General features: G+C 38.6%; 2 protein-coding genes and 1 long non-coding RNA gene across 4 annotated transcripts in view; 1 reads left to right on the forward strand and 2 right to left on the reverse strand.

Moving 5' to 3' along the window:
- The window catches only part of nmd3 (NMD3 ribosome export adaptor), a 286762-nt gene that overhangs the window by 233126 nt on the left and 29575 nt on the right, over window positions 1–24061 (forward strand). The gene's annotated exons all lie outside the window — the stretch shown is intronic.
- Window positions 1–24061, reverse strand: part of ppm1lb (protein phosphatase, Mg2+/Mn2+ dependent, 1Lb) — an 82312-nt gene that overhangs the window by 41653 nt on the left and 16598 nt on the right. The gene's annotated exons all lie outside the window — the stretch shown is intronic.
- Window positions 10126–16118, reverse strand: LOC310717838. Its single transcript, XR_014530966.1, has 2 exons — window positions 13543–16118; window positions 10126–13113 (listed from the first exon to the last, which is right to left on the reverse strand). It is a non-coding gene; the product is annotated as an uncharacterized lncRNA (long non-coding RNA).

Raw genomic sequence — 24061 nt, forward strand, 5'->3', positions numbered from 1 at the left:
GATTTTAGACTGCAGGAAAACAAGAATACGGAGACTCATTGGCATTCTGGCAGTCCAATACCCTACTCTCGCTTCCAATCAACGCTAGGAGGGAAAAAGAATATTTATATTCCTCATGCATACACACATAAATCACTGCATATTCATACACTGGCTCAGAGTCGTCCATTCAAATGGCTTCACTTTGAGACAGGCTGTTAGAGCTTTTCCATTTTCATACAATACTGAGCAGTTCTTTTTTAAACTACTTCCCTAAAAGAATATCTTCTGAATGTCCCTGGGTTTTTCTTTCATTTTCAAGGTTAAATATCTAAAGGTGCACTCTACATTTGAAGAACGTGTACACTATTTCTGTCTTTTGTTTTGAACTGCGATATCTGATATCAGTTGATACTACCTGTAAAACCCTGCCCACCTCTTGACTGTTCTCACAGGGTACCTTTGCTCTCCATTAGGGATGTGCATCTCCATAACTGAGGCCGAAGCGATTCACATCTCTATGCATAGCCACCGATACGATACATTAACGATCCATATGAAGCAGCTATGTGATGCAATGCGATGCGATTCACCCCTATTAAATATGATTTTATTTTAATATAACACTATGTGATTGAATGCAATGCGATGCAATGGAAAAAAAATATGATGCTATGCAATTCGATATGGTACAGACAGTACATTTTTATTTCTTCGGTTCAGACAGATTCCAAATTATAAATTTACTTAAGTGCCTTCTCACTTTTAAAGCATGTCCCTTTCACAAACAGGCCTTTGTAGTGCAAAAAGAATAATTTTGATAATTGTGAGAATTGTGATAAGTCATATTGTTGCAGCATTAAAAGAAATCATAGAAAATATTTATCACAAATTCTTGGTCAGTTTCTAAATAATAAAAGTATAGCACATCTACTAATAATTATATATAAACAAAAATATTTTTACCAATGCGAATTTGTTATAAATGATGCATCGCGATAAAAATGCAAACTTTCATCCAATGCACTTTTTTTTAATCCATGCATTAACTTTTATACTAACATCAGACAAGTATACAGTTAAAATATATTTATCACGGGTGCCATTAAACAATTCCGTCCACAAAAGGTTGAAAGAAGGAAACTTCAGTGTCAAATCTAACACACATTGTAAGAATAATAAATAATAGTTAAAGAAATCATTGAAAATGCTGTTTTTTAGTTTGTATTAAAAATGTACTGTTATGGCTTTTTTCTTCTTCTTTGCACATATTGTTGATTGACCTAAAAACCCAAAATCCGGCTGTCCAGCTCAGTTCCCTCCATTGCCACTGCCATCGAGCAGTTCCTGACCACACAGCTGATAATATTATTATACTCCACCAAACTTCACTTAAACCTGAAATGGATCAGTTTCCTGTTTCTTTAAGCTATCAGTGCTAGACTATTACATATTTAATCATAAAACGCTGAAAAGCAAACGAGGGGGGGGGGATATCTCGCATACACCTTTCCTACCACAGAGGCTTCATACACTGGTTACTCGCTTGACTACACTTGAAAGCTATGACAAGCATGTTCTGCTTCACTAAATGTCTGACAGGCCATTTAAAAGCCTACAAGCACTACAGGTGTGTTAGGGGCTGTGAGGCGAATCGTAAAATGCGTGTTGCTCCAACACGACTGATGCAAAGTACGAGGTCTGATTCTGGAACAGCAGGTCAAATCCTTGTAGATACTGCTCTAGATGGAGCATCCTGTAATTTTGTTTTTAAAATCTTTTTTGCTTCACTAGACCCTTTCCTCCTTTCTCTCACTATAATCTCCTTTGAGATCTCTAAATCATGGTAATCCAAAGACCCAAAGGCTGAGCATGACTATAAATAACTCCCTCAAGTCTCCTATCAATCATTTCCTGTTAGATTAATCAGATCTGGCTGAAGGCCCTGATCTGATTATCTGCTGTTGTAGGGTCCTCGTTTCATAGCTCGTCCCTAATTCAATTTTAAAACGGGATTCAAGCACACATACATAGTACACAGACACGTATTTAAAACATAGCCTTCACGTCCTGCTTTTTTCTCTACTACATATTTACATGTATGTTTTTCACGTATGACCCAAAGCCCAAGTTAACTGTTCACCACAAAACAAATCATTAAGGAAAGGTTAAATTGCATAATTGCAATTATGAAAGATGGCCTTAAATATATTTACACTGTCAGCATAAAATATATATTAAGGCTAAATTTTAATAAAATTGAAAACGCCGATTTCTTCTAAAAACGCTCCCCGTCTACACTTTCGTTTTCAATTGTTTCTCAAAAGTTGCTCATCCACACTAAAAAGTCTGAAAACACTTGCGTCCCCTTACTGCGCATGAGCGAAACGTAAGACGCTTCGATCTGCGTCATTTCCACCTGCCGTTTATTAACTTTCTTTGAAACATCACGGCGATGACAAAAAATGCGCCGCTGTTTACTAGAGCCTCGGTTTTCACAGTCCACACTGCGATGTGAAAACTATTAGTTTTTTTTTTTAACAAATGTATCCACTTTGGGGGGGGCATTTTAAGAAGCTATGTTTTCATTGAATAAAAACGCCGTCTCAGTGTGGACGGAAGGCCAAAACAAAAACGTATGTGTGAACATGGCTTAAAAAAAAGGGAAAATATATTTCCCAAATAATCAGCCAGGGTGACATCCGACAAGGTTTTCCAGACCGGATTTTCTTAAATAATGTATTATCTGTATTTTTTAAGCAAATGTCCTGCTCACAAGGTGCTCCTACTTGTTTGTGTACAGTTTGTGAACCTCAGCATCAATGCTACATAAAAATTTGGAAGGTCCTACAAGAATTATAAGAAGTGGTGGTTTCCACAGCCTGGTTTTATGCATCTAGCCATCATTTTAGGGGCCTGTATTTAACAATACAATGCAGTTCGAAACACAAAATAACTCTTTAAATCAGTCAGATGTATAATTAGGTTATACAAACTATATTGTTTCCCCAAACACTCCAAACTAATCTCTTGCTTTTCAATCATCAGCTCAGATTCTCCATTTTGATGTCAAATTTTGACAGAAATCCTACAAATAACAAACACAGCCCTTTTTTTTCACACTGAGTTAAAACTGTTCTTTTCCTTGCTAACGAGACGACATTGGTCGTCTCTGTGGTACCGCTTGCCTGTTAAAGCTAAGCGGCGGATGCGCTGACTGAGGTTCGAGTGTTTAGCATTCCCAAAGTATGAGCGAGATCACGGCAGGGGAGCCGCACTCCCTCCCCGCTTCCTTCCGCAGCTCGTTACTGATGTTAATGCATCAGTACTCGCCATGCCAACGCAGCTGCACCGGGTCTAACCGGAGCGGAGGCGTAAACACGGAGAAAGGAGAGACGAAATCATGAACAGAGCAGAACTATGTTCATCGAACGTGGCCTGAAGCCTGATTCAACTGATTAAAAAAGAAAAAGGTCATGAAACTGAAGCGCTAAAGAGTGTGTAATGATGAAATTAATAAAGATTATACATCATCATCGTTCCGATCAGGTAGATCCTTTTCACATGAGCATGCTGTGGGTCATGTATCCTATAGAAAAACTCATAAATGAATTCCTCTTTACTTTTACAGAGAGATGCCAAGTCATGTGACTGATCATGAGGTTCTCTTGAACAACCTGCAACCATCTGTTGGCTTCCAACTTCCAGAGAAGTTTATATGAATCACTGTGGGCTTTTCAAAAGCACTGCCAGAGACAGTAAATGAAAGTCTGCCCTAATATCCCCTTCTTACAATATGTATGTGAACAAAATCTTCACGGGTTTATTGCAGAACAACCAGTTTTCATGTCTATGTTGAACCATAAAAATGTAATAATTACGCCAAAAACCTGTTACAATCACTACTGTCATAAAGGGTGCCAATAATTCTAACGCCATCAGTCGAAATAAAATATCCTATTTGTTGCAGTTGTTGTATGCTCCTCATAGATTTAGTTAAATAAAGACAAAACCCAAGAGCCATGTCTCCTATCATGAACCAACACTCTTTCTCTTTCTCTCTCTCTCTCTCTCACTCTACAAGATGCATTTATCACTTTAATAATAAAGCTGTCTTTTTGCGTCTCCGCATCGTGATGACGCCGAGGAAATAAGAACATACTCGCACTAAAAACAAGCCCACACTAAGGTGATGATGACAGCAGCATTTATTAGGCTGAGAAACCCAGATGGGGCGTATAGCTAAATGGGGTCTTCCATCATATTCGCTCTTTCGGAAACATGTACGATTCGCCGTTCCCCAGATTTCAACCATTACGCCGCTGTCTCTAAAGCGAAAGGGTCCAACGTCTGAGCCGTAGCGTTATACTTCAATGTGTCAGGGAAGTTACGGTGCAATGCAACCTGTCAAGCTAAGTTACAGCAAAGCCACCTTTTTGATAAAGTTGCTAGCTGCACAACAAATAAGAAATTGTATTTGTCCACTAAGTAACTATACAGAGTACGACACGCAGGGAAATGCTTTTAATGACTGGTCCGTGACATGTAATTAAATAAAAAAAAGGATACCGTAATTTCCTAAATAAAGCGCACCCATATAGAAGCCGCACCCACTGAATTTGACAAAGATTTTTATTTTAAACATAAATAAGCCGCACCTGTCTATAAGCCACAGGTATCTACATTGAAACTAATGAACTTTACACAGGCTTTAAAGAAAGACAGTGTCTGTTACACGGTGTAACGGGTGAAATATGTTGCGCTTCCATTAAGAGCATAGCAGTATTTTGGGAATAGCCTGCTGCCGCATTTTTCCGCTATTACTGCATGTGTGGAGACCGAGGAATATGTCCTTATTATTTTCTGATGCTCATTTCTAAGTTTCTTCGACTAACCCGTAACGCTGTTGCCAAGAAAAATAAAAAAGCACGAGTTTTGGAAACCTGTCTGTGCTTATATGATTTCTGTTGCAACTGAAGTTAGCGAGCTATCCCTTCACCCAGACTCAACGCGTTACAACGGTTTGTATCTAAACAGTAGCCGACCAAGAAAGTCATTGTTTACTGTCTTTCTCCTTCCTTTCACAACTATTTCTCTCGAGAGTTTATCTTTTGGCATCGTTTAAAAATCACCATCGGTGGAAGTTTTTTCTCCCAAAGCCGTGCAGCTCAGAACACAGGTGAGGTGCATTTTTGCGTTTCCATTCGGAAATTTCATTGGTCTAATGTTATGGGGTTCAGGTTTGTGAAACTGGAAAAACCCAGTAAAAATTTATAAATAAGCCGCTTCGTTGTTCAAGCTGCGGGGTTCAAAACGTGGGAAAAAAGTAGCGGCTTATAGGCTGAAAAATACGGTAACTAAATAGTATAGTATAAAATTATAATAGAGTAATAAAATAGAATGTACATTATAAATAAACAGAGGTCCCCAACGACCGGGTTGCGACCAGAGGTGAAAAAAGTAATAAAATCGTTGACTCAAGTCAAAGTACTGTTATATCAATAAAGTTTTGCTCAAGTACAAGTAAATTCACCGGTCTAAAAATCTACTCAAGAAAAAGAAAAAAGTAGCTCATTTAAAATGTACTAAAATTTTCTAATATAGTTTAAAAAGGGGGAGTGGTGGCTCCAGCGGTTAAGGCGCTGGGTTGCCAATCGGAAGATCTGGGGTTCGAGCCCCGGTATCGCCAAGCTGCCGCTCTTGGGCCCTTGAGCAAGGCCCTTAACCCTCTATGCTCCGGGGGTCCCTTATGAGGGAAATATCAAGGTCCGTGACATCGGCGTGACATGGGGCTGCCTTCCCGTGGGCTCACCACCTGCAGGAGGGACCGTAAGGGACGGTGCTGTGAGGATTGAGCCTGCTTAGACTGCTGCCCCCGCAACCCGAATTACGGATAAGCGGGAGAAAATGAATGAATGAATAGTTTAAAAAGGATAAGTGGATATAAATCTTAATAAACTAGTTTTTAAATGAAGGAACAACTTTACAAATTAAAGTGCAATAACAAAAAATAATAAAAATCAAAAACCGCTGACTTGAGTCTAATGGGAGTTTTGCACTTTCACTGTATCGTCCTGTGTAAATCAGAAGCTGTGCAAAAGGTGATATTCTGAACATGTATGTAACCACGTCTGCTATTTCATCACGAACAGTAAGTTAGAACAAAGAGCAAACCTAAAAACAGAAAACTGGTTAAATCTGCCACAAAGATGTTTGACATAATTCAGCTCTCCTCACACGCGAATTTTTCATCGGAAACAACATGATCTTACTTTCGCACCCACCCTACTCGCCAGATTTGCGGACTCCGGCCTCTTCCTGAAGATGAAGATCCAGCTCAAAGGTCGCTGTTTTGACACCATTGCGGAGATCCAGCACGAATTGTTAAAGGTGCTTGACACACTTTGAAAAGTAGACTTCTGGGACACAATCCAGAAGTGTCAAAAACACTGAAAGCGCTGTATTGCTGTGCAAGGGGATTATTGTGAAGGTGATAGCGTGTAAACTTAGATGAATGAAGTACTTTCTTGTAAACAAAGCAAGTCTCGAAAATTTCTGATACCACCTCGTATAACTATGAAAACTCATCTAAGCAGTGCTATTTCTGAATCGGATTTGTTAGTAATAATATCTTGGAAGTTGAAGAATCATATGCAAATTTGTACTCATTCATGTGAAAGGGTGAATTCTATAACAAGCGAAAACTGACAATGAGAAAGTTCCAGAAATGCTTCAAACATTCAACTAATAGTTTTTCTATTATTTTTCAAAAAGCCATCTATGAAATGTCTTCTCTGCTGGCCTAAACACTATCAGAAGCACTGACCTACATTTACAACCTAAAGTCTAATATTTGTTCCATGAAATTGTATTAATTTATTTCCAATTGTCTATTCTCTTCATTTTATAGCGTTTCTCTTGGCTTCCCTGCTTCCAATACTTGTATGTGGATGTTAGATTTTTTGTCCAATCAGATTTCAGCCTCTATGTGCTGCCATGTCAATCTAATCTGCCCAGGGCCTTTAAAGTCAGTACTGCTGGCCCTTTTACCATAGAGAATATTACCAATGGGTCTGTTTCTTTAACCAATCAGAGTTCAATCAGGCCCAGAATAGCATCAGCATTTTTCCGTCCTCTGATTGGTGGGTCAGAGGGAAACTGTTACAGAAAAAGTTCGACTGTCAAAACAGGTGTGTAGCACTGCACACATTAATACATCTGAATTAGAGTTTTTTTATGCCTACAGAGGAAGATAAATTGATTTGGTTTTGAACATAATTAAAAATAAATTTTCCAGAAAAAGCTAGACGGCTAGAAGAGGTCGGCCAACCCTGAAGCTAGCTAGCTTGTCTCAGCACGGGAAAGGGTTTGTTCTCCACTTTCAGACCAGTGAATACGAGCGGTACCACTGGATTACAGCCTCTGAGAAGCACTGCAAATGATGCATCTCTGGTGAGTAGGTTGTATTTTATTTTTATTTTTTAAGTTTTTGTCATGTTATTAGACAAAAATTGATTCTGAACTGCTCCAGATGATTTTGGTGGCACAGATGCGGTGGTAGTGTAGAGGTTTGGAGTCTTAATTGGGTTTCTTGTTTTAGTAAAATGGTATTCCTCAATATGTGAAATGCCTCTCTCTCTGTAATGCCACGCGTTGTTATATCGCGTTTTGTATAGCATTGATAGTTTCTAGAACTGTGAAGTGATAGTGGTGGTATTAAGAGGTGAATGAATTCTGGTAAGTCCCCACTGTAGGCCCAGGTACTAAATGCACGGCCCACCACTGCTATAACTCTGTGTGTTTAGATTTCACAAAGCATGCGCATATGGCCCAGGTTGCACTTAAGAAAACAATCTGGCATGCAGCCATGGCGATCAGTGACATCTCAAGGCCCATAAGTGCAGTGTTCTATAAACACTGAATTCAATCTGCAAACATAATTAGACTGATTAAACCATCCTTTGTACTAAACTGTGGGTGAGACACCCAAGGCCACTGAATTTCTTACAACAGTAGGAGTAGCTTTTGCTCTAGCAATATTTTCCTACTGCAAAATTTATGAGTATAGCAAGCAAAACAGCATCACAGTTTCTAAAGAGCTTTTCAAAAAGTCGAGCCAGAGCAGCTTTCACGACTGATTTGGCAGAATGCAACCAATATCGCAGTGTGTTTTCCTAAATGCCTTCTTAATGCTTTCTTAAGTGCAGAGAATTAACAACACATTCAGACAGTGTGGAGTAATAAGAAACCGCACACGCACTCTCTCACACACAACATACACAACACACACAATTAAACAGCCCGATTGCCAAAATGCTTGTAATCAGAATAAGATAAAATACTGATAATCAGATTACTGTCACTTTATTATGGATTACGATTAGAGGATTCATTTTTGACCTAAATGGATCTTTTTTTTTTTTTTTTTTTCTTAACAATGTGCTCATAAAAGCTTTTAAGACTAATCATATTAGAAAATAAAAATCTTCGATACACAGCATGTATCATGACAAAGAATTGCAAACAAAACTATCATATCGCATTTTTTATAGACTTTTCTATGAAAAATGTTCTAGAAAGGAAAGAAAACTGTGAGGAAAGATTTGATACATTACAAAAAATGTGAATCAGTTACCAAAATGTTCTGAAAACATATTGTTGTATGGCTTGTATGCAGTATTTTGTAGATCCCAGATAAATATTTACTTAGGTAGCTAGTTAGAGTTTGCAGTTTTAAATTCATACTTTTGTTCTGATTTCTAAAAATCAGTTGCGCTTCTAAGTGAAAGGTCGTAAGTTCAAATCCCAGCACCTCCAGGCTGAAACTACTGGGCCCTTAAATAAAGCAAGAAACAAGGCCCTAATCCCTCTTCCAGGAGCTTCTCAGATGTATTAATGATATCGTTGTAAGTTGATTTGGATAAGGGTGTCTGAAAAATGCCGTAAATATATAAATCAATATTTGAGTCTGGTTTTTCTCCAAGTTTCTTCCTCAGTAAACTTAAACTTATTAGGAAAAAACTTACTTGAACTAGAAGACCTAAAGCTGTTCCAGCATGGCAATGCTCCCATGCACAAACCCAGCTCCATGAACATATGGTATATATGGTTTGAAATGGAAGATTTTCCCAGCTCTGATCTCAAATCTTCAAGAATGTTCTCTTAGAGATCGAACATTCAGGGGCACTTTAATGATTGTGCGATCGAGACGCCGTAAAAAAGTCTGATTAACTGATTAGTGCCTTACAACTGAACTAGGAAGCTGACTGAGTGCCACATTAAGACTTATATTTGTATTCTTTTATATGGACAAATTAGAAAGAAACAAGCAGGTTCAACAACCCGAGGAAGAAAAAAAAAACCCTAACCACCTATTGACTGTGGCAAAAAAAAAAGTCAGGAATACAACAGACCTCGAAGTTGTTATTGTAGCACATTCTTCTGAATCGCACGTTCTACACTATACACACCGACTCAGGTGCGATCTGGAACACGCAGGTACATGAGCTGAAAACACAAGTAAAGCTCTAATATACAGTGCCAAGCCGTCATAACTCTTTGGCTAAAAAAATTTTGAGAATAAAAGGTATGTTAGCCAGACTTGAATAATATTTTTACTTGTAGGACACCACTGTGTATAACTAGAACACAAAAACAGTCTTCTGCTACATCCTATGTTTCTCTAGCTTGCTTTTTATCATTATATTAAGCATTATATTAAGTAAATAAATGTTTACTCTTAAAAATAAATGAACCAGAGAGAAACAAATAGTTGTTTTTTTGACAGAAGGACCAATTATTGGCTCCTTAAACCTTTGAGTTGAGCACTTTTCCTTTAAAAACCTTTTGTGGTAGTACAAAGAACACTTCCAAAAGGCACTTTTTTAGAACCACTTCAAAAAGCAATACATTTACATTTATCATAGTCATAATAAGAAATATTTTTTTACAATAGCCAGTGGTTCATACTTTAATATTGAAGGCTCAAAAGTGTGTGGACACTGGACCATAAGAATGTGCTTTCTGAACATCCCATTCCACTTCCACTCTTCTGGGAAGATGTTCAACTAGATTTTGGAGTGTGCTCGTGGAGGTTTGGGTTCATTCAGAAACAAAGAGTGTTAGTAGTCAGGCACTGATGTAGGGTGAGTTATGAATGCAATTAATGTTTATCCAAAAGGTGTGAAGGTCAGAGCTCTATAGCAGGTCACTCAAGATCTTCCACTCCATCCTTTGCAAACGATATCTTCATGGAACTCACGTTGTGCACAGGAGCGTTGTCATGTTGGAACAGGTCTGGCTCTCCAAGTGCAGGTAAAGAGAAAATGAATTGCTATCCCATCCAAAGACATCCTGTTGAGAGCCTCCAAATACATATGCGTGGAAAAGTCCTAAAACTTTCATCCATATAGTGTATAATCAGCCTTTGAGATCATTGAGTGTTATTATATCTAGAGAAGCTATTTCCACTCTAGAAAGCTTTTTGTACTTTGGAAGCTATAGAAAATCCATTGATGTTAAATGGTTCTAAATAGTCAAAGAACATGATTCTGTCTAAAACCTTTAAGAACCTTTTATTTTTATTTTTTTATATCCTGAGCGTAGTCTCAGTTTTTACTTGACCAGCGATGAATTTCAGCATTGGTGTTGTGTTGCATTAGACACGGCTCTTCCAGTTTGTTGATTATAGAGGCAAACATATACGGTTACCTGTTTCTCTGTTTCCCAAGCTCTCTGTTCTTAGTCAATACTTGATCTCATGAGTCAGACCTCACTGTCCTTGCTCTCCTAATCCTTCAAAGCACAGAAAATCCCTGCAGCGTTCTGTGAGAGACAGCATCCAAACTTCCAACTCGTATACAAAAATAAATAAAATGAACGCTTTTCTCTGACCTTACCTATACACGCTGACAGGACCGAGAAAGGGATGTTAGATAAGATTAGATTAGATTAGATTCAATATGCAGAGAAAACTACTTATATACACATACATATATTATGAGCAAATACACAAAAATTAAATGCAGTCCTGCTGTTCGATCTCTAATTGAGAGCAGTTACATTTATGGCACTTGGCAGACGCCCTTATCCAGAGCAACTTAGAACCCAGCAGTTGAGGGTTAAGGGCCTTGCATAAGAGCCCAGCAGAGGCAGCTTGGTGGTGCTGGGATTTGAACTTGTAACCTTCTGATTAAGAATTCAATGCTTTAACCAATAATCTACCCCCTTCTGATAATAACCTTATTGCATGTTTTCAGGAGCACAGTGGTAGCTCATATTTATTCTGAAGTACAGAGGGCAGGAAGGAAGGAAAGGAAGGAAGTTTGGAAAGTTTTGAAGGGAGAAAGTTCGAAAGGGATTTCAAGAAAGAGAAGGGACTTTTGAAAGTCAGGAAGTCCAGGACGAAGTAAGGTTGGAATATTTGAAAGGAAGAAAGGAGATTGAAAAGGAAATAATTCAAGAATTCTAGAAAGAAATCAAGAATTTAAAAAAGAAATGTGGAAAAAAAGAATGTAAAAAAATTTCTGAAGAGAGAGAGAGAGAGAGAGAGAGAGAGAGAGAGAGAGAGAGAGAGAGAGAGAGAGAGAGAGAGAGAGAGAGAGAGAGTTTATATCCGAATAATGATTCGGCAATTTTGAGCTCTAAACAAGGAAAAAGGAAAAGAGTCCCTTCCATATTGAGCCACACCTTACTTGGCAGTATTTATATTAATAGTAGTATTATAACTTCCATTAGCTCCAACCAGACTTTATTCAAACCCCAGATCTTGCTTTCTGTCACATTCCCATTAACTCTAATCGATCCCACACTGCATTAGAGTTCCTCAACGTGCAGCACAAGGGCCTGTGCGATCAATGTGTTCTCCAGTATGAGAGCCATTAAGTGATAAACACTTGGACGTAGTGTTCGATGGGAATCGATAAGAGCTCGGAGTCATGGCTCGTGTGCATATCGGCGCACGTTGCAGCTGACGCTCTGCAGAACACTGCTTTGGCAGCAGAGCCCAGTAGGAGCAAACGGCTTTATTCTTATCAAAGCTTGGTGTGATAATCTGTTTTTATCATAAAAGATATGCTGTGGTACATAAAAGAGAAAGAGAAAGTGTGTCAGCGTAAAAACCTGGAGGTAAAGTTTCCCCATCATAATGATATAATGATCTGCCATAATTATTGTGACAGACAGAAATGGAAACATGATGGCAATAATTTCAACAGTCATTTATATAAGAAGTGCCAGGAGAAGGAGTCGCGTTCTAACAGTCTGGAGAATTGCTGTTTCCCTTTCCTAAATTCAGCACCTTAATGTCATTTCACTCAGTTACGTTATTAGAGGTGGACCCTGACTACATTGATTAGTGGGCTTCTGAATTCTCCATTCCGATTGGTCAGAAGGTGCTGAATTATCGTCCAGTAGCTGTGCAGTACTTTAAATATAATCTAATGATATAACACATTCCATAGTTGCAATTTGCATATAGACTTGTACAGCAGTTGTTTTATGGAAGAAATCACCATTGTCGTGACCTCTGGAAAAAAAAAAACGCTTATAGTACATTGGTCAGGATGGTCAAAGGTATTTTTTTGTCTTGTTATTGTTACTTCCTACACAGTGTTTCTCCAACTGCTTCAGAAATAATTTGATATGCTCTATTAATTCTTTCCTATAGCAATGGATAATGATATTCAATCGTAACAAAATAACGATGGAACAACTGCTGGTGTGCAAACTCATATTTACACCCCAAGGAAACATTATCTGTTTAAAAGGCAACACCAGATTTCCCGGGAACTAAGGACGAATGAAAGACATAATATAAAGCGTTCTCAGAATATATATATAGATATACTAAATCTCATTTAATAAATGCTGAGAATTGTGGCATATGTCTTTGAAACAAAAACCTGCCTTATGTGGTTCTTACCCATACTATTACCACTAACTTTGGAGACACACAATTGAATAGGAAAAGCTGTTCCATAATGACAATGGCGCTGTGTGGTAGAAATAGTGGCCTTCTATAGAGCACGACTGCAACCCTATTACTCACCTTTGAGATTAATTGGAAAGCTGACTGCACCGCAGGCCTACTCACCTCACCTACATCAGTAACTGACTTTACTAACACCCTTGTGACTTCTCTTTCTCTCCCCATCCCGAGGCATCCTGAGGTTTGGCCAGCTCCAGTCACGTCCCACCTCGTGAAGATTATGGACCTATGGATGATCATGGAGAAGTAGATGCCGAGTGTTTAAAGGCCCTGGCATGGAGAAGCTGATGCTGGATCTATGATGATCACAAATTGTTCTGTATTGTTGAAAGATTTATGATCAAACTCTTGATGTCACCCATATGAGGATGGGTTCCCCTTTGAGTCTGGTTCCTCTCAAGGTTTCTTCCTCATATCATCTAAGGGAGTTTTTCCTTGCCACTGTCGCCACGGCTTGCTCATCAGGGACAAACGCACACCATTCACCTTCACTGTTGTTTTCTGTAAAGCTGCTTTGAGACAATGTCTGTTGTGAAAAGCGCTATACAAATAAACTTGACTTGACTTGACTTGACTTAATGAACAAAAATCTCCCACTCCAAAATCAAGTGGAACATCTTCTCCGAAAAGTAGAGGTTATTATAACAGTAAAATAGGTCTTAATGCGGAATTGAATGTTCAAAAAGTGTATATATTTACATAGAAAGTAGAAATATTGTATATAATATTTATTCAATACACAATTTTTTACACATTTCTGAAGGGTGATTATCATTCTAGAGGTTAGATATGTTATGATTGAATCATTACACTGTATTGTGTAGTCTTAGTGAGAATCATGTGTATGTAGTGAGGCTGACTGGATTGATTGGTTAGGGATGTTTCCATATCTAGCTAAAATAACAACACTCTATTATGAGTGTTAATGCACAAGAAAAAAGTAGAGAATTTAATTTCAGGCTCTGTGTGTGTGTGTGTTTGTGTGTGCGTGTGCGTTCGTGTGTGGCTACTTACAAATGGAAAATGGGTTGTGGAGAGCACAAAGGTGTTACTGCGGATTGATTGTACTCTGCTGGATGGTGCCCTGGCTGGCCTTCATAGCATTTGAGTGTTGGAGCGTATGTGCTGAAAATAAATGGTATTTTTGTGCTGGGGATGTGTACATTTGGTGCTGAAATTTGATTGTGTCTTTATGACCCACTACGTGTGTGTATGTTTCTAAATGGATGTGCAGGTACTTTTAAAATACTGCCTGGATCTGAAGCGGACCGATATGAAAACGAGCCTATGTGAAAAAGACATGGAAGTTATTGCTGTGTAAGTCTAAAAGGGATATGTGCGAGGTGTGTTTGGAGAGCTGTAGGTAGGACTCTGTCTGTGTGTGTTTACATGTCCATCTCCCTGCAGATTACATTTGGATGCTGTAGGAAAGCGGCCTTCCCCCTAGACACATTCATATTTTATAGGCTGAATAAATAAATCTGTCGGGATGCAGGTTGTGAGAAAATGAAAACCTGAGCAGAGGGGGAAAAATACATTGTTATAGTTAAGGTGAGAGAGAAATATGCATTTTATTTTCTGTATACCTGTTCTGTATTAGAGGTCCACCTATACCGATAGCTAGGTTGGATCATACGATAAATCAAGAATGTAAAATGTTGGAATCATAAAATAAATTTCATACATAAAATTGCCTGAATTTAAGTATGTAAACATATAATGTGCAGTATATTGAACTTTAGCAGTTCTATGCCTAGAAACAGTGCTAAGTGACAAACTCATACAACCAGCTAAAACTTAATATGTGGCATTTGCATTTTTTTTTAAGTACACTTTTATACATAAATACCTTTAATTACAGTTTTATATAGGTATAATAAGCAAATCATCTTATTGAAAAATGTATGTTTTTTATCCAATTAATCAATCAATCGAAAAAAAAAAATCGTCTGATTGATCAATTATCAAAATTATCGTTAGCTGCAGCCCTAATATATAATGTATATGTGTGTGTGTGTGTGTGTGTGTGTGTGTGTGTGTGTGTGTGTGTGTATACAAATATTTGATTTTCTTTTCATTTTGTACTGTTAATGAAAGACAGGATGTTCTGTCTGTAGAAATGAATCAGCTTTAAACGGGTAACTCTGCCTCAGTGGCATTACCAAATTTTATCACCAGACTGTGCCACTGTCTGGATTTAAACTTTCTTTTGCCAGACGACAGGGTGATTTAGTTACGGTTGTGCCACCTAAGAGCCAGAAAATGAATAATTCTGCTTAAAAAATCTGAGGTGACAAAGTGTGCAGCCTTGATTGTTTAGTTTCCTGTTTACAATCTACTTTTGTTCCAGCTTTCAGAAAAAAAGATCATCTTGCAATTCTTTGGCAGGACCATGAATATTTATTTTTCTTAATGCCTGATTCCAGTCAATTTTCTACATCCATCCAAAAATGATTCCACCAACCTTGTGTTTAATTATCTTGGTAATCGTTTTATATCCGTTGAATCTGTTGATGCGTGGGGTTGAATTTTTATGAGACAAACACTGGATGGATAATATGTCAAAAAAGCGAGACATTTTTTATAAAATTCTAATGTATTCATTATAAATGCTTTCTATTAGAAAAACTATCAGCAAAAACTGATAGATGTGTGGCATTTTTAAAAATCTGAGCTCACCAATATGTTTAAATATGTATGTAGAAAATAAAAAAATATATTAAATATAAAAATATTTAACATTTAAACATTTTATAAATATTCCATATTCACAAAAGTAAGTACACCCCTCGCATTTCAGCAACTATTTTAGTATATCTTCTCAAGAGACAATACTATAGAAATGAAAAGTGGATATATTTTAAAGAAGTCGATATGCAGTTTATATAGCAGTATAGATTTACTGTCATCTAAAAATAACTCAGGATACAGTCATTACTGTCTAAATAACAAAAAAAAAAAAAAAGGGGAGTACACTCTAAGTGAACATGTCAAAACTGTGTTCAAAGTGTCAATATTTTGGGCGAGCACATGGTTATGTAGCACTGCCTTAATCCTCCTGGGCATGGATTTCACCAGAGCTGCATAGGTTGTTGCTGGGATTCTCTTCCACTCCTCCATAATGAAGTCAAAGAGCTGCAGGATGTTAGACACATGCCGCTTCTCCACCTTCCTTTTGAGAATGCCCAACAGGTGCTCAATAGGGTTCAGATATGAAGACATAATCCTCACTCCATTGCATTCACTTTCAGATTTCCCAGCAAGGCAGTTGTCATCTTGACGGTGTGTTTGAGGACGTTATTATGAAGGTGGGGGTGTCATGTTCTGCTTCAGAATGTCACAGTACATGTTGGAAGCCATGTTTCCCTCAATGAACCACAGCTCCCCTGTACCAGCAGTAGTCATGCAGCCCCAGACCATGATGCTACCACCACCATGCTTGACAGTAGGCAAATGTTAGAAGCTTCTGGTGCCAACCATCCATGTGACTAAGCTAGCAATCCGTAATACACCAAGAGTCATTACTTAGAGTCCTGACCATGAGATTAGTATGTGCTTTTTGAACATTTTTGGGAAGATGTCCCACTAGATTTTGGAATGTGCTTGTGGAGATCTGTGCTCATTTAGCTAAAATGGTGTTAGTAAAGCGGGTACTAATGTAAGTCAGGTGAGGAGGCCAATTCATCCCAAAGGTTTTTAATGTGCTTGAGGTCAGAGCACCATAGCAAATGACTGAAAATCTTGAAATCTAACCCATGTAAACCATATCTTCATTGAGCTGGTATTGTGCACAGGAGAATTGTCGTGCTTGATCAGGTTTGGCTTTTGTAGCTCATCTAGAGTCATTTTATACAATTGTGTGCTTCCAAGTGTGGTAAAACTTTTGTCCATATAGTGTATGCGCACACACACACACACACACACACACACACAAACACACACACACACACACACACACACACACAGATATATATACATATGCTTGTCATAAAATGCAATTTAATAGAAGTATCTGACAAGAGATCTATTTTTTTCAGACTGACAGTTCACATTGCATCCTCTTGTGTGCTGAAATATGAGGAGCGAAACGTTTTTTTTTTCTCAAAGCTGTCTCCTAGAGAAGAAGGTCAACACAAGAGTTTGGTTTCAGTAGGTAGAGAATATGAGGACGAGCGAAATAGGAAAAACAGACCAAGTGATAACGGAGCAGAGCTGTGCAGGGCTGAGATGCAGCCAAGTTCCAGTGTGCGCCTTTTGTTATTCTCTGTGACTCACTAATGGAGGTGAACGAGTTTCTGAAACATTTTTTACATAAATAAAACGCATAACTCTTGTGATTATAAATAGAAATGGCTGCCCCTTCTTCAGCCTTCTTACACACAGTGAATCATCATAAACAGGCCCACGAGTGGAGAAATAACCGAGTGAATCAGCCGGCACAAAGAACAATTCGGTTTCCAGTCACTACATCCAGTCATCTCACTGTGGTTCCTATATAACTTTTCAACATCCTTAAGCACAAAGACCACAACTTCCTGTTTCTGGGACTGACAAGCGCAAAGCCACACTGCCTTTACTTAGCCTAAAGAGCAAACACAACAACTAAGACCACACCCCCTTCTAAAGCTGACAGGCACTAAGACCACACCCCTTTCCATCTCCAAAAGCTGACAGACACCGAGACCATACCCCCTTCCATTTCCTAAAGCTGACAGGCACCAAGACCTCACCCACTTCCATCTGCTAAGGCTGACAGCCACTGCAAACACACTTCCTTGCATCTCCTAAGGCTGAGAAGGACTTAGACCATACCTTGTTCCATCTCTTAAGGTTGGCAGGCACTGAGATAACAACTCCTTCCATCTCCTAAGACTGACAGGCATTGCAACCACACCATCACTGAGCCTTCAAGTTTCAGAAAGTTTTTTCAATTATGGCCCTTCATGATGTCATGAAGGGTGCAAGTCCTTGATGTTCAATTTCAGACTCGGGATCCAATTCTGGATCTAATATGCACGTCTGGATCTAATTGTTAGCCATGGTTAATGAAAGACTAAAAAGTTTTTAATCCTGTTTTACTTATAGTGATGTCACAGCTTGCAGACAATCTGAATGCAAAACCTTTAGCTCCACCCACAACACACCTCCAGGAGCTCGGCTGTTTTCTGAGAGAAGCTGTAAAGCCGTATCCTACTCAATACTACTCTATAGGTACTCAGGATAACATAAAATAAAACTGTGTGTTATGTTCCCTTTAATGATTCAATGCAGCAAAACTTTTTTTTTTCCTACATGCTTTTTCCCCACACCTCATATGGACATTTGTCTCAGCGTTTGAGCTTTGAAAGGTAGAGCTGCAAACAGGGTCAAATTTGCATTTAATTAAATTTTTGTTTTAGCTGCGAGGGGTAAAATCTAAAGCGGGAAAGTTCCTCTGTAGGAGAGCCATGGTTTAGACATTGAGGTAATTTCGCTGTACATCATCTGTATGCAGATAACGAAATGTGTGAGGGTAAGGCAAGGTGCGGAATACGATGGTGCGCACTGGCTGTAGTGAGTTGAAAGTGTCACATTGAGCATTCACACACACACAAACACACACACACAAACAGAGTTCAGTACCCCAAATGGCATTAATGCAATTGATCAATTGATCAATTTTATGCTATTTACCCAAAGACTTTCCCGTGGCGAGAAACCTACTGACTGTTAGAATGCGCTGAGACTAGATATACTGTATAGTAACAAAATATAGTTTTTACTATAGAAATGAAGAAAAAAATAGAAATTTTTAAAATAATATATGTACATGTGATTTGCCTCATAGATATAACTACTGCTGTTATTGAAAATGAATCAATATCTTCTGACCAATCAGAATGAATTCAACAGTGTTTATTAAACAGCTTCACAACATGGCTTTTTGTCACTATTTTCCACTTCAAATGCTGGAAAACCCAGTTCAAAATAGATTTCATCCTCACCGATTCCTTTCTTAGCACTTAACAGCTTGTAGTGCTGATGATAAACTCTCCGACTCTTCGAGGGAAGTAATGAGTGGAGTCGTCATGGTAAGTGCTAGGTGTGAGAGATAGTTAGGGGGCAGGAAATGAGACGAAGGCTAAAGAGGTATGGAGGCTTCTAGACAGCCGAGCTGCTTAAATATCCCCCGCCTCGCTCAAAATCACTCATCGAAGATTAGCGGGTGGCAAAGCGCACTTCAGGCGTTGGATTAATGTGGAGTGGCTAAAAGATTCCCCCCAATGCCGCCGTTCAGCCCTATCAGTGCATAATCTAGAGGACGACGCAGTGTGATTCAGACATGAACACAGCATGTGTGTGTGTGTGTGTGTGTGTGTGTGCGCAATACACAAATCCTAGAGTTTCTCCGAACAAACAGACATCAAAAAAATCTATTTCAAGTATGCAGCATATGAGTTTGATCTGTACTGAGGTGAAGCAGCTGCAAGACACCTGACCTCCCTTTCCACCACCGAACATCCTGTTCTACAGCTTTCTGTTCCCCTGCCATGAAAAGGCACGCCGTTTTTTATGCAGGAGCAACTTCCTAAATTGTGTTTGAAAGCAGCTTTTCATAGCCCGTGCTGGCTGCTCAACAAAGTTATTTTTATGTGCTTGCTTACTCCCTCCTGTTTCACAGGATAAAAAAAAAAGAGAAAAAAAGAAAAGAAATGCTACAGTTCATCTCTTCACTTTAGTCTTACATAAAAGAGTGTGTAAGAATCGATGGAACAACTTTCTCATCCTCATACACACAGATATAGTCACAAAGTGTGGCTTTGCTCATAAACTGAGTGTGTAACAAGAGGGATTTTTGCTGTATGTTTTAAGGCTATATAAAAGTTTGTGCCCCCCAGACCCAGTCCACTTGCTTTTAAGTAAAACAAAGGATCACTTATCATGGAAATAAATGATTTTATGGATAAATACAACAACTTACAGTATCCCAAAGTTTATAATACAAAGTGACTGGGAATTGTCAAAGATCAAATCACTGAAAATAGGGAAAAGAAATTCTATATAACTATGTTACATACTTATATACAGTGGTCCCCAGTCCCCCGTTATGTTCTATGCGACCTCTGAAAATCCGCAAATTCTGTATACAGCCCCCGCAGCCCCTATGGTAACTTAGTGAAGTCATCTAGACATTATGTTACTTTAATACAATAATGTGTTTTTAAAAAAAATTATGAAATTTGTTATAGAAAACATAGTTTAAAATCTTAACGTTCCTGAACATTCGATCCCGCTGCGGATCCCTGGGAATTTTAAGATAATCCGCATCTTACGTACCGCAAATGATCGGGGGTGGACTGTATATCTTTAATCTAATAGAAAAAAAAAAACAGTAAAACAAGCATAGATAGAAAATTAAAGACTAAATGTGTGTGAAAATGCAAAACAATTGTGTAGAACACTATTAAATACATTCAAAATCAGCAAAAGACTACAAACATGAAAGCGGAGTTAGAGCCATGTCGTACGTTATGTGCTAATCGTCATCTTTATAGAGCAATATGAACCCTGAGCAGTCCCAAACGCTCCAGATGAGTGTTTTCTGCACATCTGTTCTAGTCGTGACACTCGCATGATGCAACAAACTGAAATCACGTTGGTCAAACTAATCCAGATCACAAACGCAACTTGTAGCAATATACATGAAATATGACAGTTTGGCCCCATTTTCAGTCTTAAAGTCAGGATCTAAACAGACTTCAGATCCACAGCTGGTTTACAGACACTTTCCTCCGGCTGGAATGTTGCATCTGTTTAGAACCTGTTTAAACCCCCGTTATAAAGCTCATAGCCACTGTGGCTAAAAGAAAACACCCATACACACCAAAACATACCCTGAAGGAGCTGTGCTACTACAGAAATACAGATTCTCTTATTAAGATAAAAAAAAAAAAACTGTTTCCTGGGACCCGACTTAATCCACCTCTTAATACCACCACTATCAAGTCGCAATTATTGAAACCATCATTACTATACAAAAACGCAATATAACAGCACGCAGCATTACAGAGAGAAAGACATTTCACATATTGATGGTGAAAACCATTTTACTAAAGCAAGAAACCCAGTTAAGACCCCAAACCTCTACACTACCACCGCAACTGTGCACCTACATCATCTGGAGCAGTTCAGTATCAATATTTGTATAACATGACAAACACAAAAAGATCTGAATAAAATACAACCTACTCATCAGAGATGCAGACTCATAATTTGCGCCGCTCCTCAGAGGCTGTAATCCAGTGGTACCGCTCGTATTCACTTGTCTGGAAGTGGCAAACAAACCCTTTTCTGGGCTAAGACAAGCTAGCTAGCTTCAGGGTTTGCCAACCTCCTCACGATGTCTAGCTTTTTTGGAAAATGTATTTTTAAATATGTTCGAGACCAAATCAATTTCTCTTCCTCTGTAGGCATACAAAAGTCTATCTCAGATGTATTAATGTGTGCAGCACTACAGACGTGTTTTGCCAGTCGAACTTGGCTATAACAGTTTCCCTCTGAGCACCCAATCAGAGGACGAAAAAATGCTGACGCTATTCTGGGCCAGCTAGCTGCCCTGTGAGGAAAATTTTAAATCTGATTGGTTAAAGAAACAGAGCTAATTCTTAAGAAGACTATGGTAAAAATGCCAGCAGTACTGACTTTGAAGGCCCTGGGCAGATTAGATTGACATGGCAGCACATAGAGGCTGAAATCTGATTGGACAAAAAGTCTAACATCCACATACACGTGCTGGAAGCAGTGCAGCCAAGAGAAACGCTACGAAATGAAGAGAATAAACTGTTGGAAATAAATGTATACAATTTCATAGAACAAATATTAGAATTTAGCTTGTAAATATAGGTCAGTGCTTCTGATAGTGTTTAGGCCTAGCAGAGAAGGTTTTGCTGGCCCTGACCACCCGACACATACACATTGCCAAGAGTTTGCGGACACCTGGTCATATTATGTGCTTTTCGAGCATCACTTTCTGCATTTTGTCCCAATTTTCTCTTACATTTCCCACAGTCAGCGTTCCAATTCGTCCCAAAGGAGTTCCATAGGGTCGAGGTCAAAGCTCTATAGCAGGAGCTCTTCTACTCCAACCCATGCAGAGCAAACCTTTATGGAGTTATTTATAAATACATGCAAATATATTATTAAAGAAGGTCATCCAACAAGCATACACTTACTTAGTGTGTTTAGTTTCAGAGTTCTGGAGTTAATACTTTAATTGCTTCATTTGTTTTCATTTTCCGAAGAGGATGACTAGCAAAAGCATAGTAGATCCAAGTAAAACGATACCACTGGCGCGCACATTCATTTCACGGTATCTAATTTTAAATCTTCGTTCTTTCAAATATGAATCCAGAGGTCCTGCTGGAAACTAAACCTGCTCTCATCTCAACAATATGAACATAAAACAGCTGCATATACACGCTGAGTTGTAAAGAATTCCATAAAATCTCTAAAGCCGAACATGTGCCCTGCAGACTTTAGCTCTTACAAACACCCACACACACATGGAGAAAAAAAACCCGAAACCAACACCAGAACCCAGTGTCTCAAAACAATTACAAAACAATGCAGATGCACTGTTAACAATAAAGTTCTTATTATTTTGTCAGTGTTGCTGAGCCTCACAGTGTTTTTACACTAATGCATGACTCTGGGCTTGTGTGCAATTTTGCACGACACGAATGAATCAATGCCATTTTAAATAACATACTTTAAATAATAATGTACAGAACATCTACTAATAATAATATATAAATTACTGATGCAGACTTTTTTAAACTGACGCATCACATCGGTAACATTTATGCCGATACCATACCATACCATCTCTGTTTCTCAGACCGAATGCATGACTTTGGGCTCATGCACAATTTTGCACGTGGACATTGTGATTTTTAATTCATGTATTACTCAGTTCATTACTACTGAAGCATTCAGTCCAAGTTGCTTGGCTTTATAAACACACACACACACACACACACACACACACACACACACACACACACACACACACACATTTGAATGTTTCTTTACTCCTTATGTGTAGTGGTCTGAGAAAACTAAACACACAGAAGCCAAATCCATGGAAAACCCTCAGAGCAAGTATTTGAGTGCAAACGCTTTCAAGTATGTTTCTTTATGCAAATGGAAAACTTATTATCTACAAGAACAGTTTTATCTCCCAATGAAATTAAAAAATATAGCAATGAAATACTAATTAAAACCCCAGAGTATTTCATTCATTATGTATTTCTTTCCATACTGTAGATTCTTTGAAAATCTTGGGTACTTGTGCTAATGAAGAAACCTCTATGAAAGCTGACATACATTACAATACATATATCTTGTTGGAAATACAGTTCATGACTTCTTGTAAGGATTTTGTAGTTATGCAGAAATTATATATTTACAATGATGGCTAAAAATCTAGATATGAACCAGTATTTCCCTCCTTCTCTCTCCCCCCCCCCCCTCTCTCTCTCTCTCTCTCACTCTCTCTCTCTCAGACACACAGACATGGTAAAGTGAACCAGCCTTGGCAACTTGTGAAGGCATTTCTGTAAAGTCACAGGAGCCTCCTGGGAGACATGGTAAATTCTAGCCATAAACAAACACACGAACCGACACACACACACACACACACACACACACACACACACACACACACACACACACACACACACACACACACAAAGATAGACACAATGGGCTCTAAAACACAGTGAGCATTTAAGGGCCAGTTAAACCCTCTCAGCACACAACCACTTTACTCACCCAATCCTGCTCCTTCTACATGCTTTATAATCGCTTATAACACGGTGCTGTTTTATTCTCCAATCTGATTCCTCAAATGGTGTTGATTCTATTTACAATTACATTTACATTGACAACCATGGGGCAGGACTTTTTGGGTTTAGTGGACAGGGCTCAGAGAAGGTTCATGGTTCAGGAAAGAGAGGAGAGGAAAGTGGCTGTAAAAGATTCCAATGGTAGGGAGGAAAAGAAATGAGGGTCAGAAAGAAATGAAAGAGTGCAGGAAACTACAGAGGAAGGGTG

This window comes from Silurus aristotelis (genome assembly GCF_946808225.1).
Source record: "Silurus aristotelis genome assembly, chromosome: 22".
NCBI lineage: Eukaryota > Metazoa > Chordata > Actinopteri > Siluriformes > Siluridae > Silurus > Silurus aristotelis.